This window comes from Ambystoma mexicanum, chromosome 5p, assembly GCF_040938575.1.
Source record: "Ambystoma mexicanum isolate Mex_15411 chromosome 5p, UKY_AmexF1_1, whole genome shotgun sequence".
NCBI lineage: Eukaryota > Metazoa > Chordata > Amphibia > Caudata > Ambystomatidae > Ambystoma > Ambystoma mexicanum.
The window spans coordinates 566,674,479-566,692,275 of NC_090930.1; positions in this window are offsets into that span (position 1 = coordinate 566,674,479).

Sequence of the window (17,797 nt, forward strand, 5' to 3'; positions counted from 1 at the left end):
CCTCGTGATTCTGCTGTTGCCTTAAATCTTCTGTGGTTGAGATGTTTCTTTTTCTTTTTGGTATCTACAATCACTCATGGTTTTCAGGATTTAGATGAATTTCTTTCAACACTTTCACATTTTGAACTTTCTTTCTGGAATTCTTTTTGGAATATGTGAACTGGAATTCACATAGGGTAAGTCGAATTTTCAATTTTTAAACCATAAGTATTATTGGTTTGTTTTTATTCTGTATTTTCTTCAATGGATGAAATGTTGTTACGTAATCTACTATTTTAAATTAAAATCAACACTCTGCAGGTATGAAATGTCTTCTTTTTTGCCAACTTTTTTGATGCATTCTTTTCTAATTGATGCTGTTTATTCCTTCGACTTTCGCATTTAGGTCAGTTTCCCATCATAAACTCTACCTATTCGTTATATACTGCAAGCAGTAATACATTTTTGGGATATTATCCTTTACATTATATCCTATTTACTGTGTTTATAATATAATCTTTATTTTGCATTCGGTTTTAGGTAGTTTTGGTATTTCATTTGCTGTAGAATCACCTAGAGCCCTATGATGGGCTTTTCTCCATAACTACCCAATTATCATAAAAGTATAAATTAACTTTATTTTTATAAACTTTCGCTTTCTTAGGGACTTGATCAATTAGATTATGTATCGCTTCATTGAAGAGAACTGGTTACAAATAAGCTTCACTAATCCTGTTTCCAGTGTTTTGTGATGCCAGATCATATTATTTCCTTTATCGTTTGGCACTACCCAGGCCAGCTGTCTCACTTCATCAAAACTGTAAACCGGTAGGATTACAGAGGTTGTTAAGCAAGTGTGATTGCTATGTTGGGTATGAGTAATAACGAGGGATGAGCAGAGATTTGAAATAGAACTTGACATGTAGAAATAATCTATTATTGATTTGAAAAACGGATCCCATGCCTCCAGTTGGTGGGTGGCAAGACAAACCATCCTGTGAGTATTCTTGGTGGTCTAAGCCCCTATCAACACATGTGTGTCCCTCCGAGAATACCTCCCACAGCTTCACAGTAACTATTAAGATCTCCTGATAAAATGATTGCCTCCTGATGCCCTCTTCATACCAATCTGTTAACAGTGTATCCAAATCTTTAAATAACACCTTGGATATACCTCTGTGTTCCAATATACATTTATCAACAATGTTTCCTCCTTTGTAGTCAATGATTTGTTCCCTATCCTTATCCCTGACACACTGTCTCTGCTTGGGTCAAAGGTAGGTACTCTCATACCAATGAGTTGTACAAAACAATAATATGATATGATATGATATGGCATTTGTAACGCGCCTAGACACAGGTGTTTCAAGGCGCGACGAGGCAGGGAGGGGAGGAACAAGGGGAGACAGACAACGATCCTACTAGGCCAGGTGTCATTCAGATCGCGCAAGTGCAGGGGTGGGGGAGGGGGAAAAAGTGCAAGGGGAAGGGGAGGGGGGAAGTGCAGTACAAGGTAAGTGGCGTAAAGTAATAAATAAATAGGGCCAGCTGGTGGCAAGTGCAAGGTAGGTGCAGAACAAGTGCTGGGAAAGGGGGGGGCTGTAGGGATACAGAGACAGTCCCGCAGTGCAGAGGGGTTCCAAGGCATCAGTGCAAGTGGAGAGTGGCTGGGCCCAGGACCGAGGCTGTAAGAGTGGTCCAGTTGCAGAATCAGTGCAGTTTCAGTGAGGACTATTAGCTGTTCAGCAGGGGAGAGGGAGAGAGAAAGCAGAAGCAAAGAGGAAGGTTTTGAGGTGCTTCCGGAACCAGAGATGGTTCTCCTCAAGTTTCAGGGAGGCAGGAAGGCTGTTCCAGAGGGAGGCCCCTGCCGCGGAGAGAGATCTACCCCCAGCTCGTTGCTTCGAGATAATGAATAATGAGACCTTCGCTCAGGCTGTACCTTATTCCTTGTATTGCTAATATTTCAAAACAGTAATAACCGTCTGGATGGGTTTCTTGAAGAAAAATAAACTCTAAATCGTAAAATGTCAGAAGATGAATAACACCATAATGAAGTTTATGATCCAGATTAATATAAAGAAATTTAAAAAACTGACATCACCATTTCTTCCCGATGACAGATGTATGAAAGTACAACCTTCTTTAGAACTAACAGTTAGAAACTCATTGCTTAGGTGTGACAGCAATCATCCAAAATCACTCAGAGACAACAAACAATATTGCTACTACCAATTAAAAAACTCAGAAACTCTACCCTCCAAATCTTGTAAAAAAAAAATTAAACAATGGGGTAAAGAGAGCAAGATCATACCAAACAGGTTTATATTTTTCCATAAATTGGGACATCCTACAGTCAGAACCATCTAAATTAGAGCAACCATTATTCACTGTAAAGAAAAAGTGCATATAATCAGAAAAAAATTAGCCCATACAAATATTAAAACACCCTTGCCACCTTCACAATCAACTATAATTGAAACTTGGAGACTATGAACAGTAACGCTATTGTTTTAACAAAAGAAAACACTGTAGAGATTATGGAAAGTGTTTCTCTTCATTTTTTTTCTTGTCACTTTGATCCCAGATGAAACCCCTGAGCGAAAATAGCATCGCTTGAAATAATTGCTATTCAAAACTAAAACACATTTCATAGCCTTTAATGGGAAAATAGCATTCCTATGGATCACTGAATTAGGGGGTCAGTAGAGTTTGTTTCATAATTTGCTACCCCCAAATTCACATTGTCAAATCACATTGCAGATTCAATTTGCATGCTCTGCATGGCAGTGTCTAGTATGAAAGCCTCTCCATGTCATTATGAAGAGGTACACACTGTATTGGAGAGAAGCAGAACAGAAATGATGGTAAATGAAAGAAGAGACAGCTCAGAACGGCAGGGTTAGTTTTGAGACGTTGATGAATAAAGAAGATTGCATGTGCCTGTTGCTCATATTTGTTATTACATTTCCATCTATTACTGCTTGCTGGCAAATGTTATAGTGTTCGTTTTTGAGAATGAAAGGATATTCTTCTATTTTTAAGTGCAACATTGTTCACGCTCAATTCAATTTACTGTGCTTCATTAAAACTCTTAAGCAATAGTATTTAGCTTTTTCATGGTGAATCATGGCCCCTCCAAAAGATGTTTTTTTGGTATCCTCTGAGAAAGAACAGAATGGTGAAGTATTGAATTAGAATGAGGATGAGAGAGCACGTGGAACATTGGTTAGGGAAGGACATTGAAAGGGAGACGAGCAGCGAGGCAGAGCCTTTACAGTATTTTGAAATTAAATGTGCACCTGGTCACTGCAACTGGTGATGAGGAGAAGAAGGAACAAGAAGACAATGAAAGGTTCCACAGCAGGAACTCCATACCACTGGACTGCCCGACACTCATCTTTGCAACCGTAGACACCTGGATGTTGCAAATCAAGGAGGAGAAGGTGCAGAAGGGTGAGACGTGTGGAGGGCTGCGCCAGACAAAAAAATGAAGGAGTTGTTACAAATGTGATGCACAATTACTCGGGTCGCTAAGAGACCAAAAGTTAGCAAGATACTGCAAGGCTCCACCTTGCATCCAGCCAGCTGGTTTGGTACCTAACAGCAAAGAAAGGAAGCTAACTGGGAAGGAGGTAGAACAAAATAAAATAAGAAAGATAACTGCAAGAAAGGGAGTGGCAACTGAAATAATAAACAAACAAAAGAGGCAGCTAAAGGAGACTCTTATAGACACAGATATATTCAATGTGCTCCACCTGCAAACTTGTTCTTACCAGATGCTGTGGAACCTACAATCCAATGAAAAGGTGGATCAAGGCATTTAAACACTACAATAGTGTGTGAAACAAATTTCAATGCTAAAAGGAAAAATAAAAAATCCTATAACTACAATGCCTGGGCACAGAGGGGCAGGAAACATTTCAGGATTTACCCAAAACTATCAGATGACGATGCTCAAAACCTAAATGAATTTGCGAAAAAGGTCAACAAATACTATGAAAAGAGAACCATCACAATTCTGTTCTGGAATGATATCCAACAGAGGGTACAAATATGCTTTTCTGGTATCCTACGTAAGAATAGTGAAGTGTGGAATTGAAATGTGGATAAGAAGGCACAAGGAACGTAGGTTAGGAAACGAGGGTGAAAGGGAGACAAGCAGCATGACAGAGCCTTTACAGTGTCATGAAATCAACTGAGTACCTAGTCACTGCTACTGGCGATGAGGAGACAAACGAACCAGAAGAGAACAACAGGCTTTGCTGCAGCAACTCCATACCACAGGACTGCTCGACTCTCATCTTTGGAACCCGAGAAGGCTGGATGCAGCAAATCGAGCAGGAGAGGGTACGGAATGGTGGAAACTTGTGAGCTCTTGCATCCAGCAAAAAAAACGAGGAGTTGTTACAAACATGATGCACGGTTACGCAGGTTGCTAAAAGACCAAAAGTAAACACCACCATGCATATAGCCTTCAGTTTCGGTACCCAAGAGGAAAGAAACGAAACAACCCAGGGGAGGAGGTAGGAAAAAAAGGTAAGACAGATAAATGCAAAAAAAGGTAGTGACAATTGAAATAATAAACAAGCAAAAGTGGCAGATGAAGGAGACTGTTGTAGATACAGATATATGCAGTGTGTTCCACCTCTAGTCTTGTTCGGACCAGATGCTGGGTAACCTACAATCCAATGGTAAAGGTGGATCAATGCAGTTGAACACTACGCAACAGTAGTTGGTTGAATAAATTATGGTACGCAAAGGTAATCAATTCCCTATAACTCCACTGCCTGGGCGCGGCAGGGTAGACAGATTGGAGGACTAACCCAAACTGTCTGGTGAAAACACTAAAAACCTAAAGGAATACAAGAAATGTGTGAAAAAGGTAAAACCACACTACGAAAAGAGAACCATCACTATTCTGGAAACATGTTACTTCAGAAAGAGGGTATAGCAAGAAGGCGAATCTGTAGAACAGTAAATCACTGCATTTATGGGGTTAGCCCACACTTGTAACTTTGGTGCCTCAGCACATGAAAGATAAGGAGACCAGTGTATGCTGGAGTGCCGGGACAGTAAAGTAAGAGACAGGGTATGGTCAAATATGATCTGGCTTTGGATGACATACTATGTGTGGAAAGGAGGTAGAGAATATGAACATTTGACTAAAGATGTTGGAGGACAGAGGAAAGAGAAAAGCAGGTGAATGAGAAGGAGCAGTCAAGGAGTACCGGTCAAGGATTTATGGTGGGATTCCTTGAAGGGAAAGCCATGAGGGTCTTCTCCCATCAGGTCTTCGCGGCACCCACCATCATTCTCTGCAGAGTCCCATAGGGTTCCTGTACCTCGCCCACCTTGTAAAATATGTTTACCAAACCTCTCTTTGACAAGCTGGACACTCTCAGCATAGCATACACAAACTATGTGGACGACACTCAGGTCCTCCTCTCACTCTCTGACTCATGCGAAAAATATGCCAAACCACTGCACAATACCTATGCCACCATCCAAGCCTGGATGGCAGCCAAGGGCTCTGCCTTAACAGTGACAAAACCGAAATCCTTGCAGTCGTCCCAAGGAAACCCTTAATAAACTTAATAAATAATACAACTACTTCACTATAGACAACACACAAATCACTGTCTCAACCTCAGTAAAGACTCTGGGGGTGTACCTCGATTTCACACTCTCCATGACATGCCAAGTTAGCACCTTTATCTCCTCTCCTCAGCCTCATTTTCAACAAAATTGATCAATGCAGTCAAACCTTACCTATGTACTCAGAACTGTCTCTCAATAGCCAGAGTCACTATTGGTGCAAAACTTGACTACTGCAATGTTCTCTTTGCTAGCACCTCTGCTATCTCAGCAGAATGCAAATTATTCAAAATAATGCGCTAGGAGCAGCCCTGAACTTTCCCAAGAGGGAGCATATCTCCTGTGCTATGGATGCTGAACACTGGCTCCCCGTCAAAGAACACATCATATTTAACACGCTAGCCATAACCCACAAATGCCGCCTCTTATCTCTCAGAGAAAGTAGTCAGAGCCAGTTCCCTGGACCCAAATGATCACACTACTGCAACCAACTGAACATCCCCACCATCAAACATGCCAAAGCGGGTGGCACCAGCTTCCCATTCATAGCTCTGAAACAATGGAATTCCTTCCCAAATAGCCCAAGGAAGGAGACTTTGCACCTGTCCTTCCGCAAAGCCCTCAAAAAGAAGCTCTTCAACGAGTTCAGCCTACACCCTTGTGCTCTCACCTTCGATACCAAAGTTCATGTCGGTATTAGTTGTACCCGGTTCTCCCATAATCCTCTAACCGCAGAGCCCCCATTCACTGCAATATTGCACATTTAACCTTTACCCATCTAGTATTAGGTTCAATGCAACCACGAACCACAGTCAGGCTGTTTTTTTCTGTCTCCTGTAACTAAGTAAGCCTTGCTTGTAAGAGTGCCACGATGCCTGAGGGCTGGTTTGAGTGCTTTACACATGTAAAAAATAAAATTAAAATAAACCAAAGGTACTGCCAACATAGAAACACTGCTGTAAAAATGACACCAAAATCTGGGAAAAAGATAAACTAGTGTATGTTTATACATTTAGTAACTTAAGATTGAAGATACAAAACATCATGTGCCAACACTTGTGAATATTTGAAAAAAATAGCGTCCTTGCTGAATGCTCAATGTTTGCCTATCCTAAAAGTACTGCTGTAGGCAACATTGTCAGTAAAAGTAGATTGAAGATAGAGACACTACAGGAACACTACAGGAGACATGGGGATTCACCACTATAATAGGTCACTACCGATTTGGAAACTGAGGCTTGTGTACACTGACAAAGAAGTCCAAAACAATTGAAATAGGGGTAAAAAAAAATCCACAGCTACAAAAAACACAAACTAATTGTAATTCAGACAACATTATTTACATGGGCACCTGCTCATGTGGACACAAATATTTTGGCAAGTCAAATAGAAAAATCAAAACATGCATATTAAAGCACAGAAGCTGGTTGAGAAATCGTATTGAAAAAGCACCAATGGTGAAGCACTTTATCGAGAAAAAATAATGGATGGGAAGAGTTCACATGGACCATGATTAAAAAAAAATGTAGCAGCAATTAGAAATAGAAAGAAAATTAATTGATGAGGAGAGAACAAGAACTTATATTCCTGACACAAAGTGACAAAAGAGGCCTTATGAAGCGGTTGAGTGGCATAAAATTAAATAAACTTAAACATGCATGGAACTCATTTTACCATCTATAATAAGAAGAATATAACATTCTTGAGGTTAGAACTAAGATGGACAGTAATTATATATCAATGAAGGTATGTTAATATTAAGCATGTGTTTGAACGCAAGAAATAACCTTTTCTAGAACTTTATTCAAAATAACAGCAGAGTGGATAAAAAAGCATACTACAATATGCTCACAAAACTTAGTAACATAAAGAAAATATACGAGGAAGAATTCTAGTCCAAAATGTCCAACATTATAGTTCGACAAAACAAAGGGACTGAAACTAGCTGCTGTACATTAAGCATGAGTAGAGAGCAAGAAACAACTTTTGCAGGATAGCAACTTTAAACAAAATAGTTGCAAAGTGGATAAAACAGTGCACTCCACTACGAATCATAATATGTTATTAAATTAAAGCAACATGCATGAAAAAAACACAAGGTTGAATACTATTCCAATATGGCCGTGAGCATAGGTGCAAAAACGAAGGTGCTGAAAACAGCAATTTAAATAAGACAAAAACCAACACTGTGACTAGGGCTCAAACAACTCACAAATAAACTAGGACGCTGAAAAGCAAAGATGTAAGCTCCAGCAAAAGATTTGCTGTGAAATAATATGGTAGATTCTACACACCTTTTAGAAACACAAAACAAAATGATATCAACAATTCAAATGAAAAAAGAAGAACCCTAAACTGATATAATTGCCCCCGCTTTCTCCGCAGTCATGCAGCGGACGTCTTAGACCATGAACAAGTGAGAGAGATCCACAGACAAGAACGTTGTCAATGCCACTTGTGTCGGATACAAGTGAAACCAAGGGAATACATATACCCGGTAAGAACCTGAATCTAAAGGTGTTGACTGCATAGCGAGTGCAAAATATAATCACTGGACTAGTTTTGAAATAATTGTATATCCATAAATTAGATATATAAAACCAAGCATAGCAGATCTAAAAAAATCATTTAGAGACAACTGAGTGACATTGCAAAAAGGTACAAAGATATGTAAATAATCTACTTTACTGCCTACTAGATACCAGGCCTGAGTGAGGGATGGTAGAACACTATAAATACCAATGTCAGGAATAGAAGCTAAGAAGCAATCTCACTGATATGAAAAATAAAAAAAAGAATGGTGAGTAATAGTCAGAAACACACTGATTCAGTTTTGAAGTAACACCTTTAAGAAAAAGGCTCTAATATACATTTTGGTGTACTTCTACTCATAGATGGATGAGACCCCTAATTGGAATATTCTCTGACTTACAGAACCTAAGATAAGACCGCCAAATGCCCCCCTCAATGGGTAATTAAAAAACATAAAAAAGGGATGCATTATACTCCCTAATATACAAAGTAGAATTGATAGCTAATCATAAATATATTGGTTTTGTTTGCAGTGCATGGGAATAGTTGTTTGGAGCAACAGTATTTTCTCTAAGAAATTTGAAAATGAATATATGAACAGTGACACACAGAAATAAGCTCCTGCGTAATGTTTTACAATTAAGTATTTAAGAACAGAAACATGTAGAGTGAATTACGGGTCAATAAAACTAGATTGAACCGATACCATACAGTTGTAGCAAACTGATCTATAAATACAGGATAGACAGTATGGACCCAATGGTATATCCAACCTCGACCTGAAAACCCACCCGGAAGCGTGGGCTGCTCTACTAAGCAAGATTTTTGGTAGATGCGCAGACTGGAGAACGATCCCGTCGTCCCGGAATATGGCAAACGTAATTCTAATTTACAAAAAGGTCAACAAGAACGATTCAGTGAATGTACCGCCCCATTGCCCTTTTAGACCCAGTAGGCAAAGTATTTGGATCCCTACTCCTTCGCCATTTTATAACTTGGGCATCTTACGTCACTTGCCAAGACCATCTTCAAACGGGATTTAAAAAGAACATGGGTACGGACGCTAACATTCTCACTCTGAGTACCCTTAAAAGTAAGGTCTTAGAAGGCAGTCCTAGTCTGTTTGTAGTTTTTGTGGACCTTTCCCAGACCTTCGACCGCATCGATAGAACCAGACTATGGTCGAAACTGTTTAGCTGGAAATGCCCAAATAACATCTTGGAGTCAATCAGAAGCTTATACACTAACACTATGATGCAAGTCCGTATAAACCATCAGGGGTCCCTTTCGGCGAAGATCACAACAGCCAGAGAGTGAAGCAGTGGTGCCCTCTGGCCCCAGTCTTGTTTTGGACCTATTTAGGTGATTTTCAAGACGTGGAAAAAGCAATTTGTTCCTCTCCTCCAAGAATTGGTATTGAGACGATAAGTCACTTTACGCTGACAACCTAATTCTCATAGACTTTACACCAATAGGCCTACAGCGCCAATTAAACAACTTACAGCAATATATGATGGAGAACAACTTGGATATCAATGAAGGCAAAACCAAAATGATGATATTTGAAAAAACAACTATGAAAAAAGAAACGATGATCCTTCGCCTGGGAACAACCACAGTTGAAAGAGTCAGTGATTTTAGATATTTAGGGATAACTTTGGACAATACTGGGAAAGAAAAAGCCATGCAAAATACTCTCTATAGGAAAATAAAAAACCTCACTGCCAAAGGGAAAGCTGTTGACACCAAGTACGGCTGCTTCTCGACTATCCTGGTCCACGGCTTTTATAAAAAGAAGGTGGTACCAGTCCTCACATATGGCATGGATGCTATGCCTAATTTACCTACTGACCTTTGGCCAAAATTAGAAGCAATGTTTTGGGGGATGGTGCTAGGCATTCCAAATTCTACCCTACTAGCATCGATCAGACGAGAACTCAGCCTTACCTGGTTAGAGACCACAGTAAATTGTCGCTGCCTTATGCTGTATAGGAAATGCAGACTACCGGAGACTACATATGTCTACAAATTGATAAACCAGGAAATGTCACACTCTCCATGTGCTATGCTAACCAGATGGAAGACAGAGAACCTGGCCCTTCTAGCAGACGCAGAGAGTTCTGAGGAAGAACTATTAAACAACCCGACAAAAGCCATAAAAAGATATGAGAACTGGACTGGATATCGACACTTGACATTGCTAATAAAAATAAACTAACCAAGCATCTCCCTCAGACTGGACGACTTGCAAAATTACATCAAATTGTTCCCAAACAGGCTGGCCCGAAACACCTTTATGAGAATTAGGCTGAACTTGCTTGAAACAAAAGAAATATTGGCAATCAGAGGTTTAGCAGCTACAAATTTCTGATGCTTGTGTAATGTCCCATTAAAGAAGCAATCCGCCACCTGCTCCTGACATGTCCAGCGACTCAAAGTATTTGCTTTAAATATCTATCAGGCACTTTATCGTACTTTACTCTTATGGATGAAGATCTTTGCTGGCAAAAACTGATAGGAGCGGACAAAACATCATGGCTATGGGCTACGATCAACATTATGCAACATATAGTAAAAGAGTTGTTTCCTTTAACACCTGTGATGCAGTAGCCACTCAGTAGAACTCTATTGATTGCAACCACAACAAAAACTTTAGAGTCGCTCAAAGATCTCGCACGTTTTTAGACTCCAAACAAAGTGATCTATGATCTCTGACTTGAAAGAGTGAATGAACTGTTATGTTTTATCTTCTACTTCTTTTTGTAAAAATCTATTGTTAGATTATAAACAAATACATAACTCTCTCTCTCTCTCTATATATATATATATATATATATATATATATATATATATATATATATATATATATATATATATATACATATTTAGGAATTAGTAGAGCCACTACAGCACTTTATATATGTTTTTATGAAAATGGTGCGTTTTTGGAAAAGTTTTTATCTAAATGTATGTAATATGAAATATCATTGTGTTATGAACTATAGCAATTTAATAGTAACTCAATAAAATCTGGTTCTTCACGCATAAAGGTGTTACAATTTAAGGATACGTGAACCCCATAAAATCTGGTTTGCTCCCAAACTATATCCTAACCACTGCAATAGAGACCACTAGGAGTCCTACCACCTTATTACTTAAATTATAGTCCCTCCGTACAAACGTTTGGCTCACCCAATTTTCCATTTATAAATTGGACCGTAGTTTCCTCAACTCGATAATAGATGTTTTATGAAATACAACTTTGGGAGGAAAGAAGAAGATACAGTCAAGTCTGTCAATATAGTAAACCAGACTTCATACTACACTAGTGAACTTTGCTTTAAATACAACTTCTGGTGGAAAGAAGAAGATATAAGCTACACTTGCAAACTTTAATTTTTAGTGATTGTCTTGCAAAGTACAACTACTGTAGAAAAGAAGAAGGATCCACAATCAAGTCTGGCAGGATAGTGAACCAGACCTGATAAGACATTTAAAAAAAAGTTAGCAGGCACTCCTCTCCAGAAAGAACATGGCATGATAACCTGCTCTGAGATGAGAGTTTGCAGCACATGCTGTTTGCTCACTGCACCTTTCACAGATGTGAAATATCCATTTGCATATCAGTCTTTGTCCCACCCACATGGGCAGTCCAGCACCGAAATGCTATGGCAATTCCTCTCTGAACAAGAGTACCAACTGCAACCCCATACATGTGTTTCAGCCTTGTTGGGCCTCATCAGTGAGGTGAATCAGTGCCTCTCTGAGCACAGTGAGCAGGGAGTCCATGTCTGGTTGCCCCCAGGTAACTCAGGGTGACCAACCCCAAGTTCCTTGCAAATATGTCAAAAAAAGCTAGCAGGGGCTCCTCTCCAGAAAGAACATGACATGATAACCTGACATTTGTAAAGTGGAGGACTTCCCTCTGACCCTCGGTAACTGTGTTTTCTTGCCAAGAATTGAACATTCAGAATTGAATATTTCAATTGGAGTCCAGAATGAGAGAAACCTCCTTCTGGAGCAAGAAAACCCCAGTTTTCTTTAGTTAATATACACTGTGAGGGATGGAAATAGGTTTGAACACATGACAGTGGACACCATATGTTATTGGACATATTTTACAGAGTCCTTAGTCTTTTTGTTGAAGTAGCGAAACCCCTCTTAGAAATAGGGCCAGATTGGTTTTCTTTTCTTTTACTTTTGATAAAAGTCTTTGCCAACAAATATGCCACCTCTGTGTCAGACTTGTACTTCTGTATCCTTGCACAGATTGACTGATAAGGAAGAACCAAATGAAGAGATTAAGGTGGATCAGATATTTCCTGTAACAAAAGAAGTAATCTAGAAGAAAGAAGAGGCAGGGGCAATGAGAAGAGAAGAAAAGCTGAATAATGTGATAAACTGGATTAAAGAAAACCAGTTGGATAACAACACACTAGCGGATATAGGAATGGATGCATTGTGGCACATCAAGGGTGCACTATATATACAGAGGTATATACTCAAGAGCGCAGACAGGATTAGTCTACCAAAAGACATTACACATTATAAATCTGGGACATGAAGGACAACAGAGAATAACAAAGACCAAGCAGCAGATATTTGCGTGGATACAGGTGGCTGGGTTGTGATCTACAAGTAGAGAGAACTGTGAGAGAATGTGTGTTGTGTGAAAGAAGTGATCAAGTATGTATAATACATAAGTGTCCAATGAAGGAGACACATATATCAGAGTTGCTGTGTATTTATTAGGGTGATTATCAAACATATTAGGTGGTGTTAATGGATATCCTGACATAATGGGTGGAATTAGAGATAATGCGTAATGTTACCACACAGTGGATCATTTATTCTCTCAAGGAGGTATTTCAGAGAGAAGGCTATCCCAAAACATTATTGACAGATAATGGGCAACATTTACATCAAAGGAGATGGAGAAATATTCAGAAGGGAAATAATAGATCACTGCACTAGCACAATATACCATCTCAAAACTACCAGCCTCGTAGAAAGAATCAACAAGGGCCTAAAGGATACCATAAGGTGGGCATGGGTCAATGGAGAAGATTCATCGTAGTAGAATATAGGTTTACACCACATTCCACAACTGGTATATCGGCATTTGAAGATAGCAGGGGAAGAAAACCACAAACTAAATTGAGACCAACTTGTTTGAGAAGTGAGAGTCCCCTAGTGTGATAGAGAAATGTTTGATGAGATCATTAGGCTGAGAGAAGAACCGAACAGGGAGATACATGACAGGATAGTGGTCCATGATTCTCTCTGAGTAGGAGTAGGATCATGAGTTTGGGTAAAGGTACACAACAATTGTGGAAAGTTAGATGTTCATGGTAAAAACCAATACAAGTGGTATGGAATTAACATTATGCTGTCAAGATGGGGGATGGACATGTGTAGAATATATAAAAATGATGGGATGCAAAGAGGAGAAACGTGAACCTAAGAGAGGGGAAAAGGGTGTGTGGTATGCTACATTGGAGAATAGAATGGTGAAGTGTGAATTGGAATGTGGATTAATGGGTGCATGGAAGGGCAGTTAGGGAAGGAGAGTGAAAGGGAGACAAGAGGCGAGGTTGAGGCTTCACAGTGTTATGAAATGACATAAAAGAAATGGGATTAAACACATTGGGACTCATTACGACTTTGGTGTAGCCGTGCTGGTAAAACTGGTACGGCTGTCACTGGAGTAGTTTTTTCATTTTTCATTACGGCCCCAACGGACCCAGTAATTGCCCATTCCTGGGAGCCGGTACAAAATGCTCCCCATACTGTTGTTACAGTACCGGCAAACTTGCAATGAGGCCCATTGAGATGAGTACCTGGTCACCTCATATTTCTATCTGCATGTATTTAATACAAAACAAAAGAAGGAATATGGAGTAGATATATATGCAATGGTATTACAAGGTAGCCTAAATAATCAACAGTTCATTTTACAGCATGTCTGCTATTCTAATATTGCTAATCTGCTATGCCACTTTTTGTCCCATTTGTGACACGCAGACAGTCTTGGGTTTACCCATTTCATGCTGAGCTGGCTCAGGATCAACAATGAGTTTCCTTGAGGTTACTTTTCTTTTCTTAGTATCTACTATATTCTATATTCTTAAATTTAATCAGGAAATACATCCTCTTTGTACCACACCAGACCAACCGCCGCATTAGATATGCCCAGTGGGTGACAGCAAGAATATCTTTGAATGTGACATTTCCCAATTAAATGATACATGTGTTATCTTCTGAATAGACACTCTCTGATATAGTAGTAAATGCTTCCCCAAAAGTATAATGAATTTCATAATTCCATTATTCACACTGCCCTATATATGTATCTTACTAAGCATCCCCAACACTGTACCCTTAAAAAAGGACCCAGAGTCAGGAGGGGACTGAAACATATATAGCCCAGGAATGCATGCTGTACAAGGACAGACACTACAAAAGACATATGAGTGTGTGTTTTGTGACACCATTTATTATGCCAATTACATTTTTTGTTGTGTTTTGCTGTCCATATACCTATTCAGGTTGTTGTTACCACTTGTACAATGTTGTGAATCTATCCACGTGCATTTGCAAACACCAGTAACATCATGGATCGGCTTCTGTAAGGCTTATTGTTGGATGATTTTACCAATAAGAGATCTGTTTCATGTAGTACTGTTAATTGGGTGAGATTGAAGGAGCATGAGCAAACGTGGATACTTAAATAAACACAAACATGTTTGTTCCCTATATATTCAAGGAAAAAACTTTAGTTGTTGTGACGTTAAGGTGAAAACTTAACGGAATGAAACCCCTGAAATTCAGCTAAAGCGACATTAACTTTGCGCCCCTTGTTGGACAAACTATAAAGCAGAAGCAAAGCAGAAGACATAGGACAAAGGTGTAGGAACAAGAAGGTAAAAAAGGAATGGATAAATCAAAGTACTGCTTTTGAAAATTCATGAAGGCTCACAATGAAGTTCACCCACCAAGTGACCAAAAGTAATGACAGAAAAAATTATAGTAGTGTTTGGGAGAGTGGTGCAATGGCGATTACACGATATAGCGAACCAGAATATGGTTTCCATACATGCAGGTACACTAAAGCGCAATGACGTATTCACACCTAAATGATTGGTCACTCACATCGCCCAATGAGGAGTCCCGCATGCACGAGGCAGTAGCTGCATCAATGGAAGGCCCAATCACTTTCAAAATTACCTTGATGCAGCTACATGACTTGGCGCCTCTTATTAAAAGCCAATCCCATTATGAATTCAGTAGACACGTCATTGATCAAGTCAATGAGTACCTGTGGAAGCAAAATTATCCGATAGGACGTCGAGCTACTTCAACACGGCTTTGCATCGTCGCACATGATATGCCAGCCAATACTATGTAGTGCTGAAGCTCATGCCGTTTGATGAAACCCTCCCGTGCAAAGTCAGCCAATAGAATGTCAAACTCCTTCAACAAGGCTACACATCTAATGCGGCTATGCATCTTTGTGCCTCATGCGCCAACCAATCATATCAACAAATGTTCCAATCACATGTTGCCCATGCCACATCAGTCCACTAGGATGATGTGGGTGATTCCTATCAAAAATCGCATGAGCACCACAAAATAAAAATGAATGGGCTTCATGAATTACATGCACGGACATCAGCACCACCAGCAACACCTGCATCCATCAGTGGTACATCACCAACACTGAATGAAGGCTCAACTTCTAAACCAGTGTCAACTGCAGTTACTAACATTTTACAGACTCCCAAGCTCTATGTGATGAGTCTTCTGTGAACGATGCTTCCAATCAGTAGCACATTTGAGAATTAACTGTCCTCAATTGTTTTTTAGTGGCCATTTCCCCCCTCTTTTTTTGACAAAAGAAAAAGAATAACAAAGAAAATACCAAAAAATATGTTTTTTTATTTGAATTTGTTTGAAAATGTTTCATCCTTATGTGTTTTCCTCCACTGTTCCACCCCCTCTTTCATTCCCCCAAAACAGCCATTTTAAGGGCCTCCCTTTAAGTTACAAAAATAGAGTAAGTTGAACACAGGACCTCATTACACGGTAGGCGGTAGCACCATGGTTGCCGCCGGTACCATACCGGTACCACCATGGAGGAAAGGGGAATTACCACCCCATTCCAAGGTTGGGGGGTGGTAATTCCCCCTTTCTCCATGGCCCTTCCCCATTCCCATTTTTGCGATTAGCCAGGGTAAGTGTATTACAGGGGTACGCGTGAAGTTTTACACGCGATTAGCCAGGGTAGGTGTATTACAGGGGTACGCGTGAAGTTTTACACGCGATTAGCCAGGGTACGTGTATTACAGGGGTAACCGGGAATTATCACACGCGATTTGGCTGGGTACGTGTATTACAGGGGTGCGTGGGAATTATCACACGCGAGTTGGCTGGGTACGTGTATTACAGGGGTGCGCAGGAATTATCACACGCGATTTGGCTGGGTACGTTTATTACACGGGTGCGCGTGAATTATCACACGCGATTTGGCTGGGTACGTGTATTACAGGGGTACGCGTGAAGTTTTACAAGCGATTAGCCAGGGTACGTGTATAACAGGGGTACGCGTGAAGTTTTACACGCGATTAGCCAGGGTACGTGTAGTACAGGGGTACGTGGGAATCATCACACGCGATTTGGCTGGGTACGTGTATTACAGGGGTGCTCGGGAATTATCACACGCGATTTGGCTGGGTACGTGTATTACAGGGGTGCGCAGGAATTATCACACGCGATTTGGCTGGGTACGTGTATTACAGGGGTGCGCGGGAAGTTACACACGCGATTAGGCTGGGTGGGTCCTCACAGGTGTTCCCTGTACACCCTCCACGGCCCCTGCAGGCAGCCCAAAAAACAGGGGACTACCCTGCACACCTGCTCATGTCTCCCACCCCCCACCCCCCCAGCAGTGTGGGGCACCCTCCACCAGGCCCCCACTCGTGTCCCCTATCACCCCCACCCCCAGCAGTGCAGGGGCAGCCTCCACCAGGCCCCCACTCATGTCTCCCACCCACCCCACCCCCCAGCACTGTGGGGCACCCTCCACCAGGCTCCCACCCATTTCTACCACCACCCCCACCCCCCAGCAGTGCAGGGGCAGCCTCCACCAGGCTCCCACCCATGTCTACCACCACCCCCACCCCCCAACAGTGCAGGGGCAGCCTCCACCAGGCCCCCACTGATGTCTCCCACCCACCCCACCGCCCAGCACTGTGGAGCACCCTCCACCAGGCTCCCAACCATGTCTACCACCACCCCCACCCCCCAGCCACCATGGGCAGCCCCCACCAGGCTCCCACCCATGTCTACCACCACCCCCACCCCCCAGCAGTGCAGGGGCAGCCTCCACCAGGCCCCCATCCATGTCTCCCACCCCCCACCCCCCCAGCACTGAGGGGCACCCTCCACCAGGCCCCCACTCATGTCCCCTATCACCCCCACCCCCCAGCAGTGCAGGGGCAGCCTCCACCAGGCCCCCACTCATGTCCCCTATCACCCCCACCCCCCAGCAGTGCAGGGGCAGCCTCCACCAGGCCCCCACTCATGTCTCCCACCCACCCCCACCCCCCAGCAGTGCAGGGGCAGCCTCCACCAGGCCCCCACTCATGTCTCCCACCACCCCCACCCCCCAGCCACCATGGGCAGCCCCCAC